Source organism: Phoenix dactylifera, unplaced genomic scaffold (genome assembly GCF_009389715.1).
Source record: "Phoenix dactylifera cultivar Barhee BC4 unplaced genomic scaffold, palm_55x_up_171113_PBpolish2nd_filt_p 001323F, whole genome shotgun sequence".
Classification (NCBI taxonomy): domain Eukaryota; kingdom Viridiplantae; phylum Streptophyta; class Magnoliopsida; order Arecales; family Arecaceae; genus Phoenix; species Phoenix dactylifera.
Genome location: NW_024068654.1, coordinates 46,059 through 65,111, shown reverse-complemented (window position 1 = coordinate 65,111; position 19,053 = coordinate 46,059). Strand labels below are relative to the sequence as shown.

The 19,053-nt window shown below is 39.8% G+C and overlaps 1 long non-coding RNA gene across 1 annotated transcript; it reads left to right on the top strand.

The window, feature by feature from the left end:
* The first annotated feature begins 12,466 nt into the window (after window positions 1-12,466).
* LOC120108410 lies at window positions 12,467-12,998 on the top strand. The gene is made up of 2 exons (XR_005509777.1): window positions 12,467-12,624; window positions 12,727-12,998. It is a non-coding gene; the product is annotated as an uncharacterized LOC120108410 (long non-coding RNA).
* The last annotated feature ends 6,055 nt before the right edge of the window (window positions 12,999-19,053 follow it).

Below are 19,053 nucleotides of genomic sequence, written 5' to 3'. Positions count from 1 at the left end.
AATCCAAATAATCCAAACAAACGGTCACAGTATTAGCATCACAGCATTACAATTTACAATATCACAACAAAATTCTACCCCATATGACAATCCAAAAAGATGCATCACAACATCAGCATCATGTTCAGTGAATTTTAGAATTACATAACTAAGAACATGCATAATGAACCACAATTTCCTCCATCCATTCGACAACAGCTAAAAGATCACCCACTCGGCAGAAACAATCAAGAACATCAGTTAAGATAGATTACCACCATCCTGCATAAAGCAAAGAAGCAACATCAGTTTACGATCATTATACTATAAAATCATGAGCATAAAATGCTACTTTATACAATAAAAACAAAAAAATTAACGATGTATACCTATGACAAATAACTGAATAAGTAACAAATATTTCAAATTTATATAAGGACAAAAATATGCCACCAAAAGTATAAATAAATAAGTTCTTTCTTCAGAGTACAAACTTCAACTTGAGAGTACAAATTTCAATTGAATAGTTACACACTTACACTAGCAGGAACTAATTAATGTACAGGCATACGGACAATCTAAGCATTTTTTGCATTAGTAACTGTTGTGGTTCAAATCTGGCCCAAGGGTGACCATGCTGGTGGAGCCGAGGGAGCCGCCGGTGTTGAAAAGGGGAAGACGGAAGCCACCTCCTGCGCAACGGCCACGGACCTGTACAGAGCCTCACCGGTGTTCTCGGTGAGGACCCTTCGACGATCAAGTTAGAGTGGGCAAATTTGGTCCAGCCAAAAGGTCCCTTAGGAATTACCTGATCGAGCTATTTATAGCCTCGGTGGAGTGGCCCAAGTGACAGAGGTACTGTCAGTCCCCATCATGAGGGGATATGGCTCTGAGCCGGATGGCGTGCAGCCCAGATAGGCTGGTGACGTGCGCTCGAGGTATTGTCACTCATAAGTGCCTACTTCCATTAGATATTTTAATAATTTAAAATTTATAATTTTATGTAACCTTACTGCTCTGTGTGTGAAAATGCTAGCCATGCTGACCTTTTTATATTTCTTTTTCCCTACTCTTATACTGGGTTTTCATACATGAGATTTCCCCATCTCCTCCGTTGCGTGAGATGGGAGATAAGAGATGTGATATTTTGTGATGTGGAAGTAACACAAACCACAACTGCACAAGACTATACTCTGTCTGGCGTACTCCACCAGCCCTTCAAAAGGCCAGCCACAGTCACCATTCCTCACCAATTGTTCTCATGTTTGCCCCCCTTGGCCTTGGGTTTGATTGGATTTTAATCTGATAGCGGTGCGGGAAACACACAATCGATCGGGAATGTCAAGGCACCACTTTCTATCTCGTCAACAGAGAGGAGAGAGAGAGAGAGGGGGAGGGGGGGGGTGTGATTGGATACGGAGAGTGGACTGTTATAAAGATGGCCACCCATTGATTGGTGAGACTTGCAGAATGGTCAGAAAGATACTCCTTCCAGCAGCACACATTTTTTGAAAGACAAACAGAGCTGCAGATTGAGTTGCCTCCTTCGTGGCACGACACTCCAGTGAGCTTATTTGGACAAGGGCAGCTGATATCCCTTCTCCCTTATATCATCTTTTTACTTTTGACTTGTTTGGCTGTGCTCATGTGAAAACTATATGAATTGCCGTTTTTACCCAAAAAAAAACGTCAAAGCCCTCATCGTCGCTCCGGACCTCGACTTTGGCCCCAGCACCAAAGCCCCCGCCGGCGGTCCTCCCACCGCTCGAAGATTCTCCTCCTCTCCCAGACCTCCGTGCCATTAGGTTTAGGGTTAGGATTTCATTTGGAATGAGATTTCTCTCTTTTTTTTTGGCGGGAATGGAGCTGGTAAAAATCTACAGGAGATGAGGTGAAGTAGCAATGGAGACGAGGCGCAGGGGAGGGGGCGGGGTTGCTGGGGATCCGGTCACCTCCTGTGCTTACCGCAAGGTTCTTGTTTCTTCTTGTTGCCGCTGCGGCGAATTCGAATTGAGGGTCATTGAGATATTAAGGCTACGGCGTTTATGTTATCTTAGGAGGCCTGATTTGTTTTGAACGATCCAGATTTGGCAATCTGTCAAATTTCAGCCAAAAATATATAGTGGCTATTAAGAGGCCACTGTGCTACCGTAAACACATGTATAGCTATTGTAGCTACACTGTAGCTCCTACAGTGCATTGAATGCCACTGTAGCTTGCGAGTTTATCACTGCATGAAAGAATCAACCATAGGAATATGAAATCCTATTATACATGACCATGGATTAAAATGTTCATCGCCATGCTTGAACTGCCATAAACTTAAAAGTAAAATCATCAACCACTCCATTGATTTGCTAACATGTAATTTTCTTTTAACTTCGGTGTATACCTCTATATTGTTTCCAGTTACATAAAAGCAGAAAGAATCTCTCTAAAGACTCTAGCTTCCAATTTAATTCTAATGGATGATTACAATTGTTGCAGGTACAAAGATATAGGATAACCACGAGTTCACATTAGCCATACCGACTCTTTTGAACCTATAGAAAAGAAGATTGTACTTGAAAATCTAGAAAGCTAAAAACAGAATAAAAACAAGAAATCAATTTCTGGTGATCAAGATGGAAGGATGCAAAGTTTTTAAAAAGACCAAGATACCCGGATATCTCAGCTCTTATATAACAATCAGGATATCTAAATAGTGGCTAATACAGTAAAAAAGAAAAATCAACTATCATCTTGGCATTGTGTATAGTAGACAATATCCATGAAAAGAACACGTCCAAATAGTCTAAGTTGATCATAACATCTTGGCCGATATCAGTGGACATCCAGCTGATACAGAAAGAGAATGATTTTATCCAAACAAAAGACCACAGATGTATGATGTCATGCCCACATCAATGCAGTGTATTGTATTATTGCATTGTATTCAATTGTATTGTGTGGTGACAAGCCATATCAGCAAGTGCCCGACACCGGTATAGACTTATATATCATCCAAAACCTAGGTTGTTATGGAATACCATGTGTCACATTGACTTGCTGGCAAGACTCTGAGATAATAAATATTTTGTAGAACATATATATGCAGGATTGAATTGTAGGTGATAGGGGATAGAAATACTAGAAGGCATTGAAAGGCCAACATATGAAACAATAAGAAAGTGCTAACTTGAAGCCATACATACCTGGGAGGAATAGCTGATCCACTGCCCATCCTCCCATACCTGGCAGGATCTCATTTCAAAACAATTAAACTCCATCTCCTCTTCATGATGCTTCAACTTGACAATGTACTTTGACCCATTAGAAATCTGAGTAACAACTCCTAGCGACCACCCGCCATGGTAAAGCACCTCAACAACATCATGTAACCTGAAATCCTCATCGTCTAATGCAAGGGGAGGTGGAGGCCTAATGTGTTGAGCATCAACAATCTCCGTCGACAACTCTCTGTCAGTGACAGCTCTCGGGGTCTTGCAATCCACCAAAAATATGGACTTGCTGATCATACTAACAATAGTAGCTGCAAGCCAAGCAGCTCCATAGTTCTTGCTTTCCCGGCTGACCTCGACCTGTGCTCTCGACCTGTGCTCCCACACTGAACAGTGGCTCAGCCACTTCCTGCAAGGTGAAAATATGTAAGCGAACTTCCAGCCTTAACGTGAAACGGGTTTCACATCGAATCGAGCGTTTCTCATTGTGAAAAATATTTGATTTGCCTTCCCAATTTAGTGCATGTTGTGCACTTGGAAGTGAATTCAAATGCTACAGCAAAACCACAGGAAACATATAGCACTCAAAATACGTTTCCCATGCAACCAAAAGTTAAACAAATCTACAGGAAGATATGGATTAATGCACGAAGAAAAACAACTAAGCAGCATCACAGCAGTACATTTACGGATTTTCATGTAGTTTCCCATGCCTTTTCCTTGTGTCCATGGACTAAGCATCATAACGCAGCAAAGATGGGAATTTTAGACATTTCCCGAATACAATCAACTAGATAAAGTATGGATCACAACATACAAACGGTGGAAAATTTATACGTTTCCCTGTTCCGTATCACTGATTATATAATCATGACCATACGTTCCCAGTCCCATTTCGCTAACTACGGGTTACAAAACGTTCCAAGGATAGAAACATTTTTTCCGCGGCGAGACATTTACTTGGTCTCAAGCGACGATCCACCGTCCACGGACCCACTCCAGCAGCGGCCGGATCTCCGACGGTGGGAAGTCCATCACCTCTCTTTTGTTGGAGAAGCACACAGTAAATCTCCTAGAATCCTCTCCGTCAAACTTGGACACCACCCCGGCCACCACCCATCATTGCAAAAAGCCTCGACGCACTGAAAGACCTGATAACGTATACATATACACGTACACATACGTGTGTATGTATATATGTATATCAAGATATATAGACTGATCGAAACATCAACCCAGCATTCAAACAGTCAACAGGAGTCTTCTCCAATCTAATAGTGGGTCCTGATAAAAATATTATTAATAAAAATTTTAACAAATTTTTATTAATAAAATTTTTAGAATATTAATAATATTTAACAATATCATCATATATTAACAAAATCATATTTTATTAAGAACTAATTAAAAATATTTAATAATATAAAATATTTATATATTAATAAGAATATATTGTTTTCTAAATAAGTATGTAAAATATAATATTTCAGTGATGGTATTTCTTTTAAATAATAAAAATATTATAGATTAAAATATTATATATTATATTAAAATGGAGGCATTACTTTTCCATCTGTCACACGTCCAAAACAACGTTTCTCCCCGTTGCCTGATCCATTAATTGCTCCGTCCACATCTATACTGTCAGCCCATTTTAATAGGCCGTCGTCCTTACGTAACCGGCATCCAATAAAAAATTTAAAATTTGGAAGGCGGAGATAAAATAAACTAATTTTATTAAAAAATTTATCATCATAACAGAAACATCTAGAAAGTTGAAAACGAAGGGCACCAACAAGAAGAGGAAAGAATAGTATTTATGGAGAGAGAGAGAGTGAAAAAAGACCATACCCTCTCTTGTACTTCTGGCCCTGAGCTTCGGAGCATGTGCCAGGAAAATGTTGCATTTATGTGGAGAGAGAGAGAGAGAGTGAACATGACCAGTGCCCATCGTTTTTTTTTCTATCCTTGTGGCAGATGAGGAAATCGAGTGCACATCCTTCTGTCATTTATTTTTTTTCTTGTTTCGCTGATTTTGGCTCTAGCAGCACCAATTTTTTTTTTCTTTTTGTTAACACCAGGTCCCTCCATGGAATAGCAGGTGCCTTTAGACTCCAAGCTTATGTGCTTGCTGTGTCCCCTAGTGCCTTTCTTAGCGTATCCATGGAGATCAAACTGAATATTGAGAGGGCATTTGATAGGATGTGTTAGGAAGTTTTTTCGAATTTCTTTACAGAGCTTCGGCTTCTATGAGTTATGGATTAGTTGGGTCATGGGTTGCGTGACGGGTCCTTCCTTCTCCATTCTGGTTAATGGTACACCCTCTCGTTTCTTTGATTCATCTATAGAACTCCGCCAGGACTGGCGCCCTTTGTCCCCCCTGCTCTTTATTATTTGTGCAGATGCATTGTTCAGAGCTCTTCGACATACGGTGGGCTTATAGACCCTGGAGGTTTATAAGATAGTGCAGGGGGCTCTGCCGATTTCCCACCTGTTATTCGCCGATGATTGCTTGTTGTTGACCAGGGCGACTAGGCAGGCTGCCCACGCGATTAGGAGGATTCTCCATGTCTACTGCACTGCTTCTGGCCAACGGATCAATATGGCCAAATCGACAATTCTCTTCAGTCCGAAGACCAAACCTCAGATAAAGGCGGCAATCTTGGAGATCTTGGGAGTAGGCGAGTACATTGACATATCTGGGCGTGCCGATACTTGGACGACGACTACGTAGAGGAGATATCTCTTCTCTTGAGCTCAGCATTAGATGCCAGATTGAGGGGTGGCAGATGCACACACTGTCCATAATGGGCAGAGTCACATTGACACGGTCAGTACTTAGCTCTATTCTGATATATCTTGTGTCCAACACTGTTCTACCCTTAGCCTCGTTGAGGTCAGTTGAGCGACTCATTAGGGATTTCATCTGGGGGAGGCGTGGCGACAGAGGCAGTATGTAGTATGATCGAAATCCTCCTCGTCCTACTCCAGCAACCCCCCAGAAAGGAACGCCCACGTGGAACACTGAAAAATTTCTACGGCGGATTTTACTCAGGAAAATCTAGCAGCTCAAACCTCCCAAAGCCGACGTCGAGCTTCCAGCCATGAAATGCGCCGAGGCATGTCCAGCTCGGTACGCACCTCTTCTCGCCTACATGATCGAAGCACTAGACGATCAGGAGTCTGCCTACTTCCATCGTCCGAGCTACGGGGCAACTCGACCTCGGAAGTGGAGGGCAAATGATGAGTGGCAAAATGGATCGTCCAGCCCACAACTAAAAGGCCGCCCATCTTCAACCCAATAAGCGTCAAAGTCAATCGGCTGAATCTTCACTTTGGCCCAGAGTTAGCTCGACTTCGGGACTCCGCCAAAAGCTCCGCCAACTTCAGTATTCGCCGACTCCCCGACCAAGTTTGGAGTGCCTCTAATATTCGCCGACCCGCCCCGACGAAGCTCGGGGCGCCTACCTCAGTAGTACGCCCCGACCCTCAAGCTCGGGGCGCTCCACCGAGCACACCTCGGAACCCGAGAAGCCGAGCTACTCATAGCACCCGCCAAGCCGACCTCGTCAAACGTATGATGCGACCTTTCAACGAGCTCGGCCTCGCCAACGACCGCACCCATGTGTGCGCCTACGCCCATCTACGTGACCGTACATTACAACACTACCGTGCCACGTCTCCATATCCGGCCTTCAATAGTCAGACGACACCTTGACTACTCTGGCCATACCCTGCTATGACTATCAATACTCTACCGTTCTCAAGAACAGACAGTACTACATGCCACCAACCAGCCTGAGCTGCACGCCATCCGGCTCAGAGCCACACCCCTTCATGATGAGGACCGACAGTGCCTCTGCCACCTGGGCCTCTCCACCGGGACTATAAATAGCTCGGTCAGATAACTTCAAAAGAACTTTTTGACTGGATCAAATTTACCCCATTCTAACTTGATCGTCGGAGGGCCCTCACCGGAAACACCAGTGAGGCTTTGTGCAGGTCCACGGCCGTCGCACAGGAGGTGACCTCCGTCTTCTCCTTCCAACCACCGGCGGCTCCCTCGACTCTACCGGTGTGGTCATCCTCAGGCCAAATTTGAACCACAACACCCGGATATCTCAGCTCTTATGTAACAATCAGGATATCTAAATAGTGGCTAATACAGTAGAGAAGAAAGATCAACTATCATCTTGGCATTATGTACAGTAGACAATATCCATGAAAAGAACACGTCCAAATAGTCTAAGTTGATCATAATACATCTGGGCCGATATCAGTGGACATCCAGCTGATACAGAAAGAGAATGATTTTATCCAAACAAATGACCACAGATGTATGATGTCATGCCCACATCGATGCAGTGTATTGTATTGCATTGTATTCAATTGTATTGTGTGGTGACAAGCCATACCAGCAAGTGCCCGACACCGGTATAGGCTTGTATATCATCCAAAACCTAGGTTGTTATGGAATACCATGTGTCACATTGACTTGCTGGCAAGACACTGAGATAATAAATATTTTGTAGAACATATGCAGGATTGAATTGTAGGTGATAGGGGATAGAAATACTATAAGGCATTGAAAGGCCAACATATGAAACAATAAGAAAGTACTAACTTGAAGCCATACATACCTGGGAGGAATAGCTGATTCACTGCCCATCCTCCCATACCTGGCAGGATCTCATTTCAAAACAAATTAAACTCCATCTCCTCTTCATGATGCATCTTGATCCGTGCCAAGGCATTGGCACTAGCGATGTACCAACAAAGGCTTTTTGGTGCATCATCCAGATGCCGGACCCAAAGGGGTCAACCAATCCACTAGATTGAAATGAGCGTCAACAAATCCACTAGATTGAAGTGTGCCCACGCGAAGCATCAATTCTATTAGAGGGTACTCCACCAAGAGTCTTTCAGCCATTGTCACTTGTCAACCCAAAGTTGACCACCACAATACCATATGATTTGTCCCCATTTACGTACCCTACGAGCTTCTTAGTATCCTACCTACCCGTCTTTAACTGGCTTCTACTTGTCTTTTAGTGGCCCAGCTATATGATGGAACTCCCATTGGCCAATCGTTACTCGCTTGCATGGTTCTTGCTATACTGTAAATCTTTTTTCTCACCATGATTGAGGGAATAGAGCCCGCTTAGTAGTTGGTTTTTGCTTGAGATGAGTTTTTATCTTGACGAACAAAACAAACATACTTCGGTTGACGGAAATAGAATATATTTTGATACGCAATTTAATAAATAAATAAAAATAAACTTCCTATCTTCTTTCTAGACACTGTCTAATAAGACCAACAAAGCCATTCTCAGGTCCGGGATCAATCAGTCTCATCCCATGCAGTCCCAATACTCTATGTGGAACCCATAACCACCACCAGAGGAACCTCCTCTTGAAGCTCAACTCATATGTGACATATCAACTAATATCAACGATGATATGCTGAACTTAACTATGCTGAGATGAAGCTTGCAGCTCCACTGATACTCCACTGATATGCTGACTGATACATTGATATGGGATGCTGTGCAGAACTGGAGCTGAGCTGAAGCTGAGATGGATAAGAAGAAAGCTCAATTACTAACTAAATTCAGTTACTCAGTTAGACTTGGATTCAACTGATAACTGAGTATAGTTAAATTCAGTTGTACTTATTGACCTTAGTTGTAAAATAAAGTTGTATTATTGAGTTAGTTAAGTTATTTTCAGACTCGCTTATAAATAGTTATCTTCATGCTGTAATATGAGTAATTTTTTTGGATTCCCTCTAAAAATAATGATCTAACCCCATATGAAGTTTGAAAACATAGAAAACCTAATCTTAGCTATTTAAAAGTGTGGGGGTGCGTGGCAAAAGTAAAAATACCTGATTTTAAGAGAAAGAAAATAGGCCCTAAAACAGTGGATGCCATATTCATAGGTTATGCAGCCAATAGTAATGCAAATAGATTTCTGGTGATAAGTTCAGAAATAAATGATATTAGTAACAACATTATCATAGAAGCCAGAGATGCAACATATTTTGAAGACACCTTTCCACTTAAGACTAGAGTAGATAGCGGTATAGCTAGTAGCTCTAGTAGAATAATTAAGGACAAGAGAAATAGAAGTAGAAGCAGAACCTAGGAGGAGTAAAAGATCCAGGGTAGAGAAAATATTTGGAGATGATTTTTATACCTTCCTAATAGAAGACTCTCCAACTACCTTTGAGGACGCAATGAAATCTTTGGATTCACCTTTTTGGAGAGAAGCTGTGGACAATGAGATGCAATCAATTATCCAAAACCATACTTAGAAATTGACTGATCTTCCTCCTGGTTGTAAAACAATAGGATGCAAATGGATCTTTAAGAAGAAACTTAAGCCTGATGGCTCTGTAGATAAATTTAAGGCTAGATTAGTTGCCAAGGGCTTTACTCAGAGACTGGGGTAGATTTCTTTGATGTTTATGCACCTATAGCTAGGATAACTACTATTAGGGTCTTTATAGCATTAGCCTCCATTCATAGATTAGTGATTCATCAGATGAATGTTAAGACAGCTTTTCTAAATGGAGACTTAAATGAAGAAATTTATATGGACCAACCAGAGGGATTTAAAACCCCAGGCCAAGAAAATAAAGTTTGCAGACTAGTCAGATCTCTTTATGGTCTTAAACAAGCACCCAAGCAATGGCACTTGAAATTTGATGAAACCATAATGACATTTGGATTTGAAATCAATAGCACAGACGAATGTGTATATCATAAGAGAGTTGGACACAAATTTGTGATCTTGTGCCTTTATGTAGATGATATACTGATCTTTGGGACAGATCTTCAGATAATTGATGAAGTAAAACAATTTTTAAGTCATAAGTTTGATATGAAAGACTTGGGACAAGCTGACTTAATTTTAAATACCAAAATAATTAGAAGTGCAAATGGAATTGAGTTATCCCAAAGTCATTATGTTGACAAGATACTCAATAAATTTAATTATTCGGATTGTCAGCCTGTCTCTACTCCCTTTGATCCCTCTACACATCTTAAGAAGAACTTAGGAACTCCTATCCTTCAAAGCCTATATGCTCAAATCATAGGCTCACTAGGATTCCTAACAAACTACACTAGGCCAGACATAGCATATGTTGTAAATAGACTTAGTAGATATACTGTTAATCCAAATAGAGATCATTGGACAGCATTAGAGAGAATTCTTAGGTATCTTAAGGGTACCAAGTCCTATAGTTTGCACTTTAGTGGGTTTCATGCTGTTCTAGAAGGCTATAATGATGCCAACTGGATCATCGATACCTTAGATGTTAAATCCACCACAGGATACGTCTTTCTCCTAGGAGGTGCTGCTGTGTCTTGGAAATCCACTAAACAAACCTTAATATCTAGGAGTACCATGGAGTCTGAACTGATAGCTTTAGACACTACTAGCACTGAGGCTGAGTGGCTCAGAGATCTACTTATAGACCTTCCTGTAGATGAGTCACCTTTACCACCTGTCTCCTTACATTGTGACTGTAAATCTGCAATAGATAAGTGCAACCAAGAAAATACCAATGTAAAAATGAACAGGCACTTAAAAGTACGTCATAAATCATAGAGATATAAATTGAAAAATAATGTTATTGCCTTGATTTTTGTAAAATCAGAAAATAATTTGGCTGATCAGCTTACAAAAGGTTTATCTAGAACAGTGGTTCTAGAGTCGTCGAGGGGGATGGGGCTTAGCCCATAAAGATAGATCACCACGGTGGGAACCCAACCTTAAAAGGTTCAATGGGTAGAAACAAACCGAAGTGTGACTAAGAGGAGCACTATTTTATGTTGTCCTCATCCCTATGGCGCTAGTGCTCATAAAAGCAAGCGGTAGGATGAGTTCGTTTGTATAACTCTTAATGAGTCCGAGACCCAAGAGGCAGGAGCTTCCTTGCTAGCATCCTTATTAGGACTCACCTATATGTGCAGTCGTGAGGCCGCGATTATGGAAAATGGGCGATTCCCTAAAAAGCACATGAAAGATACCTGCGCATGGCCATAATAGCGCAACCCGCTTAGAACCCAGATCGGGCTATATTATGTGTGCTGTTGATTTAATCTGAGCCATGGACCGAGGTTCAAGGTTAAGACCACCTTGGCTCCACAGATGTAATCAATTGTCACTAAGTGAAGGTTCAAACCGAAAGGTACCTACACCTATTACATAATATAAGATATCCAGCATTTTATTTTGATTTTAAAATTATTTAAATTTTTGTGGGGGATTGTTGGAAAAAATTTAAATGCGCACGCGGCCCGAAATTTGGCCGCGTGCGCGTTTGAGAAAAAAAAAAAGGGTAACGCCCAGCGGGCGTTACGCTTTGGAAACGGCCGCGGCCGCGGCCGCGTGCTCGTTTGAAAACGAAAACGCCAACGGGCGTTTTCGTTTGCATTAAATGGGACGCGTGCGCCCGTTGGCGCACGTTGCGCGGACGCGTCCGCGGAAGGCGCGGACGCGTCCGCCGAAAAGACCATATTGCCCTCGATTAAATCCCTATATAAACCCCTCCATTTCATCTCTTTAGAGTACGAAAAAAATATAGAAAAATAGTGGAAAAACTCTGGAGAAATTCTTCTTCCCCTTAGCCACTTCCGATTTTCATTTTTACATTTTTATTCAGTTTTATTTTATTCTTTTCATACTGCTCTTTGCTGGATCTGCAAGTCCGATCGGGTTCGTTTTGACTTCTTCCGAGACGTGCCGAAGAAGAGGTTGTAGGGTCGTCGTATCTCCGAGAAGAATTGCCGGGTGACCCGTACGTGGGGGCAAATACTTCTTTGGGACAGCGTCTACGCGCTTCGACCTGCTTTCAATCAGGCTACTTTCTTCTACCTTTATTTTTAATTTAATATTAGTAGATTGGTAGGATTTGAAATTCTATGATATAAACTTATTAAATGCATAGATTTACTTTGTGCTAGAATAGAATTATTTTGTATTAAAATAGAATTATTTGGATGCCGAATGATATGCATGTATATTATTTCCTTTAAGATTTTTTATTAATTGAATTTATAGATTTATTTATTTAGTTAGGAGATATATTGCTAACATAAGATGATACCAAAATCTATCAGGACATCATATACAGTATTGTTAGATTTGGAAAAATCCACCACTCATCTCATCGAGGAAACTTGATGCTTTCTCTTAGCCATCACTATCCACCATTGAATTTCCATGATGAATCGTCGAACTTTTTGTGCCTCAGACATGGCAAATTAATCATCCGTTAGTGTTAGGACTAAGAACATAAATTCATACCAGGCTTATAAATACCAGCCTGACCTCCATCTACCAGGTCTGAAAGCAAGCTTAGAAGAGACGACCAGCACCAAACTCTCAGTTATGATGCTTCTCCTACTTTCTGGTACTACTCTCATCTCATATGCGGGTATGTCAATCATTATACATGGACCGGCTAGAAACTAATCAGTTTATTTTCTTTACATGCTTGGTGTTTGATGCTAAGAGGCATGGTCTTGCTCGCCGAGCTGCAAAGCGGCACCAGAGCCATGGCCTGCCCTCAATATTGCCTTGAAGTTGAGTATGTCACCCGCACATCTTCCGGCTATAAGAAGCTGCCGTCAAAAGCTTGTGCAGGATATCAATTTAACTTTGATGTAAGGAAATAATTTAGATTCATATGGCTACGTACAACAATCACCTTACAGGGTTTTGGGTGTATCATTGCCTATTATGCAGCCTTTGTGGCCTTATATAAAGTTATCCTTTGCTTTTAAATTTCTCTTGGTTGCAGATGAGGACCTAGCCTGCGCTTATTAACTGGGAGATTTTCGTATCGGAAGTTTTTAATTTCAGCCTCAGCACTTTTCCTTTTTTTTTTTTTTTTGTGGATAAAACAGAGAACATTAAAGCAAAATATTACTCTCTTAGATCATCACCACAATTTTGTGTGCAACCGTTTAACAAATATAATAGCCTAATAAGTTCCAGTAGTTTGAAAATTCAGCAAGATAAGGAATTGCTTTCATCACTTCATCCGTCAGAAGCCGCTTCACAACTCATCAGCATGTGTAGCGACGTGGGTTGGGTATCTACAGAGCACATCAGCCCATGTGCTTTGCCCAACCGTGACTTTTTTCACAACTGAGACCACCTCCTCAATGCTTACACGGATCTGCTCCTTGCTGTCCCTCTGACGCATGGTCACACTAGCAGTCGAATCGACAGTTATGGCGTAGGGGACACCAAGCTCATCCGATATGGCATAACGTTTCCCTATAGACTTGCCTGTAGAAAACACCAGCAAAATCGTAATTTATAAGCAGCTTACTTTAAAAGCTATTGTTTCTGTATAGTGTTTCTAGTTAAGTAGACTTGTATATTTCATTGCATCAGCACAATCACAACAATCAGTATATTTAAATGTCATGCAATCATCTACTAAACTGTCGATCCACAAACCAAGTTCTAGCTGTCTAGGAGCAAATTGATGATAAAACATAAGAAGATTGTGTTTCTATGCAACTAAAAGTAAACAATAGCCAAGATGAAGCTGGACAAGACATGAAAATAACAATCAACTTTTGAAAAGAAGCACAAAGCCATGAGCTTGTGTAATGTTCTAAAGAAGCAAATCTGAAGGCCATTTACATATGAAGCAAACTAGTAGAAAAATTGCAAACTAGTGTAAAAAGGGCACCATATTATATTGGTCTTAGATAACAGAAGGTTTGGTTTCTTATTCGCAATTGTTTTCCATTTACTCTTCATAGGTGTGGCAGTTTCTGATGAAGACCAACCAACACCTGCCCCAACTTGCCCAAAATAAACAGGTTTGGTTTTCAGCCTCAGATCCAACAGGTTAACAGAGGTTGAGCAAGCCCTTGAAACCCAGCTGCGGATGTTCATAGTTAAGAGAGGAAACAAAAAATACTGAAGAGAAAGTGGAGTAGACAGCATGTTCAAGATTTATCACATTTTCTTCAACACCTTAATTTCCTCTCCTCACTCTCAATGCCACACCCTAGATACCTCTTCTTGACCCCATCTCATTTCAGTTATAAGATATATAACTAAGAAGTGAAGCCTAATAGCAGGTCAGGTACAGGTCCCATGATAAATGAGTTGGTATGGGTTTATTCTTTTCAAACGTTGTGGGTTGTATGGGCTGAGAGTTTTGATGACGACCCAAATTCAATCCAATCACAAATCAACCTGACCCAATGCATTGCTAACTAGTCCTCTCACGTGTTTAAAAGAAGAATAGTTTTGTAAGAGGTGCATAAGATTATAATTTGTCACAATCAGAACTCATCACGGCATTCTTAGGCGCAAACAGGTCTTGATTACGTACCAAATGAGCTAGTAAATCATAAGCAGACCTATCAGCAATCCCAACACATTCAATCCAACCATAGGAGCATTCGCATCCCAACAGTCTGCAGCAAACTGAGCCATCTCATTTGGCAGATGCTGCCTGAAGCGCAATCCATCTTTATCAATTCCCAGACGAGTCAAGAAAAGATACACCCGTCCTATGAAATAACCAAGTGTCTCATTGTTGATTATTCCCTACAAAAAGAAATTAAAACAATATTTAAATGAAACTAAACCAAATGAAGAATAGAGATGTCAAAATAAAATAAAGGTAAAGGAAGAAACGATCAGCACAAAGGTGATAATAAGGTAGCCAAAGAAACCAACCTTTGAAACAGCTTCACCAAGGATCATTGACTTGGCTGATTTCCCTGCTAGTTGCTCCTCCCTGGGGAACATCAAAAGCTCCAGGTTGGCAACATGAACAAACTTCGGGTGGGATTTGTCCTCAGGACCCACAAAGTGCTCTATCTCAGCTAGTGTGAACTCACGGACTCTTAAAAGACCTTGATGAGGTGAAATCTACTCATCATAGAAAATAAGTTACGTCAGACGGATGGTTGAACATAAAACAGAGGCCTGTAAGTCTGTAACACAAAAAAGAACGCTCATGGTTTCTACTAGCATAGCTTTTGGATTAAGAGAACAGCATCAAATATATTTAATTATTCGTCCAAATTATTGCATTTATATTCCTTCAACTGAAAAAAGCACAAAATCATCTCATACTCAGACAAAATATCAAAAATCAATATGGGAGAAACAAGATCTGGTGAATAATAAAGCGAAGCCTTGCCACAAAAAAAAAAAAAAAAAGGAATTCACTTTTCGAACGTTACAGAGGGAACATGTCTATTTTAGAAAATGAGGAAACAGTGCAATCATTCATTCAGTTCTTTAGCTGACAGTTATATCACCAGAAAGGAAATAAAAAATGCATTAAATTTTCAAACAATCCTCAGCTAATTCAGTAAAATTTGATAATGATTGTTTACGCCAAGAACTTTTGGTGGGACGCTTAAATTAAGAACTGGGTTGGTTTGTGATCAAAACTCAGTTGCCTGCTACATTAACAGCATGCTCCACAACAAAGTGAGCACAATGTTCGCCATTTGATCTAATTATTGTTCCCTCATAATTCAGTTAAGTACCTCATCCATACTGTCAAATAGTTAATTGTTTCCCAACCATTTACAAGCATTGCTGTTTTCCTGTACTGCTTCTTCCAGCTGTGCAGCAGCCATATCACAAGTACGAAAAATTAAGAAATGAAGCACCCCAGAGAAAAGTTCTTGCAATTAAAAATTCATAGAACAAGAATGTCTCCACAGAAGATACGTTTACGAAGATATGGCAAATGGCGAACCTTCAAACCTGCATATCCTAAGAATCTTAGCGATCTATTTCTTGTTGATTTTGTGCATTGGTGAAAGAATACCATCAATCAGATGATCAAAAGCTTTGTGGCTGAAGATCCAAGGGCCCGGAAACAACCAGTTGAGGATACAATCACAAGAAAATTTTATATTAGTTTCCCTCATCGAGTCTTGGAGATGCAGAGATGAATCAAAAGTGTCAAAGCAACATCAAGATCTCAAGCATGAGATCCATGCAGTGGAAACGAATCATAAAGTCAAGGGCCTAGATCCTGCGGCAAATTTTTCCATTATGATGATCTAAACCCTCATCCAACTACTTGGAGCATCAAAATTATTTGATGGTCCAAAATTAATCGTGTATCAAGTTTCTATTTTTTTAACTTTTAATTAAAAAAATGGATATGAGATTAAATTGGCCCTTAAATTACTTGACCTACACGTTACTTGGGTTCCAAGTTACATGTTTTTCAATATATGTGGTCGGTGGGTCCTTGCATGTCTTTTTTATTAGGCTTGCATGTCTTTTTTATTAGGTTACTCCATCCCCAAGTCGCATAGTGTATCGGCAAACGAAAGGGTGGTCATGGGTTGTATTGTATGAGTTTGTGAAAGTGATTTCTCTCCTCCCTCTCTCGCCCTGCCTCTAGTGTCTTCTATTCCCCTCTCCCTCTTCATCTCTCAACTCCTTTACTTCTCATGTCTTTCCCTATCTTCAAAAACCTGTGAATATATGTATTATTGCCTGAATTAAATTTCAAGTCAACATCAAACCTTCTCCTTTAATCCTAAAACCCCTTGAAACTTTTTTCTAACAACAAACACTATCTCTAAACCCTAGGATGGACCTAGAAAGCTCCCCTCTTTCCTTCAATCCATTAAAGTGTTTGCTTCTGCCCTGTTTTCTGCAACAGAACAGCAAGGCAACAAATTAGCTATTCGCCAATTCCTCCCACCATGCTATTGTAGGTCATCCCCTAAGTTGTCCTACATCAGTACGCATACAAAGCAATATCTCACTTCACATATGCATTCGGAAAATTCTTTTATTTTGAAACCACAAACCCGGGTTCTATCTTTCACAAGTTAAATGACCAAGAAAGCCAAACAATCTATAAATTCAAGCTAAAGCAATACAAATATGTACTACTATATCTTTTCCTTATTTATGCTGTGGGTAGCATCCAAATTTTACAAATCAGAATGTCTTGAAAATGTTGTTTATTACTGATGAGTAGTAATACAAAATATTTCTTGTACTACTGAATGTGTTTTAAAATGCTATTTTGTCAAATATAATGCAAAATAAAAAATCTAATGACATAAATGAAGTACATAGATCAGAGAAAGATTGACTATTGTACTAAGTGAAGCTGCCTATTCAGCCATCTAGGCTCTACGGCTAAACTATTCCCTATGGTCACTTTGACGGTTTGACAACCCTGATTACCTAACTTTGATGGAAAAGGCAAGAAAAAAGTCATGGAAATAAATAAAAAAAATTAAAATACAATAAAATAGGAAGAGCACAAGAAGAGACAATAGCAATCACAATAGGCTGTAAAGCTAAACTATCACCAATTGCCTGGCCAATTAAACAACCATGATTACTTAACTTTTATGGAACAAGCAATAAATCTATGGAAATAAATTGTAAATTTTAAAATATGAGAAGAGACTAAAACCAAGGCGCCGAATTTAATAACTACAAGTTACGGCCAATTTGTTTTCGAATTTGTAAGTTGTCATTCTCATATAAGTTGTACAAAAGCTCGAAATATCATTTCTGTATGTATCGTTGAGAGAGCACTTACGGTAACTGCTATGTTACTTTGAGAGAAGAAATTAAGATATAGCACATTAGTTGACCATCTAGCTAGACAACATCGAAGATCAAGGACATAAAGGTGATACACTAAGGCTTGTATTTTCTGAAAAAGGGTGTTCATAACTAGACTCTTCTTTTTGTGGCATTTTGAATTTTGGTGGAAAAGGTGCAATGATAGCAAATGAGCAGGTATACAATCGGAAAAACATGGAGGAAAGAGCATAACCAAATTTGGACTCATGAACAGCCTACAATCACTTATAAATCGATGACGATTTGCAATTGCTACTTTAAATTATGAGTCTACATCATACCCATTGGAAGAGATGGCTGAAATCATCCTTCCAATCCACTAGTACTCCTCATTGTGTCAAGGGTTACTCTTTTTGGTTCAAAGCAATCATAACAAGACCCGCTTTTCCCATCATCATTAAGTTGATTAGAGATTTCTTCAGCCACAAAATAATGAGAAGGAAAAAAAAGAAATTGGGTGGATAAAATAGTTTCACATAGAAATTACACTGACATATCTTGAATTCAACAATAATACTAGTTTATTTTGAGAAAAATTTCACTTCAAGGCACTGTCATATGCTGCAAAGTCATTCCTACACAGAAGTGACTTATCAAACACCAAAATCATATCTAGCGGCATGAAATCTACTAATGTCAGTCAATGTTGTAATTGATACCCTTCAGTCATTCAAATCGGCATCCCTCTCCAAGTCAAGAAGGATCACCTTATATGAGGAACCAAAAATCACTGAATTGAACTCACCTCATGAAAGGGGAATTCATTTAAAATGATATTAGTAATAAAAGCATCGTGCCAAGCAAATAGCGCCCTTCGGTGGTTTTGCTTGATGTTGGCCAAAACTAAAGATACCTATAGTTTTTTTTTTTTTTTAAAGTTAGTGTTTCCAATAATAGAAAGGTCATTTTTTATTTATTTAAGTATACAGACTATATAACATCAATTTTCAATACTTTTTCTTTTCTTTCCTTGAGATAAAAGAGAAATAATAAATTTGACCCTTGATAGATTAAAACATCCAAGAAACTCTTATTATATTACTAAATCTAAGGCCCAATCCAACGAAATTGAGCATGTCTGTCATTGAAGTAAGCAATCAGGTCTATATAATTCAAGGCATACTCTATAAACAAATTGGAGCATGCAATCCCAACTAATCCACTATCAATAGCTTAAGTAGAATTATATAAAATGCTTGCTTTGACCCATGTTCGACCA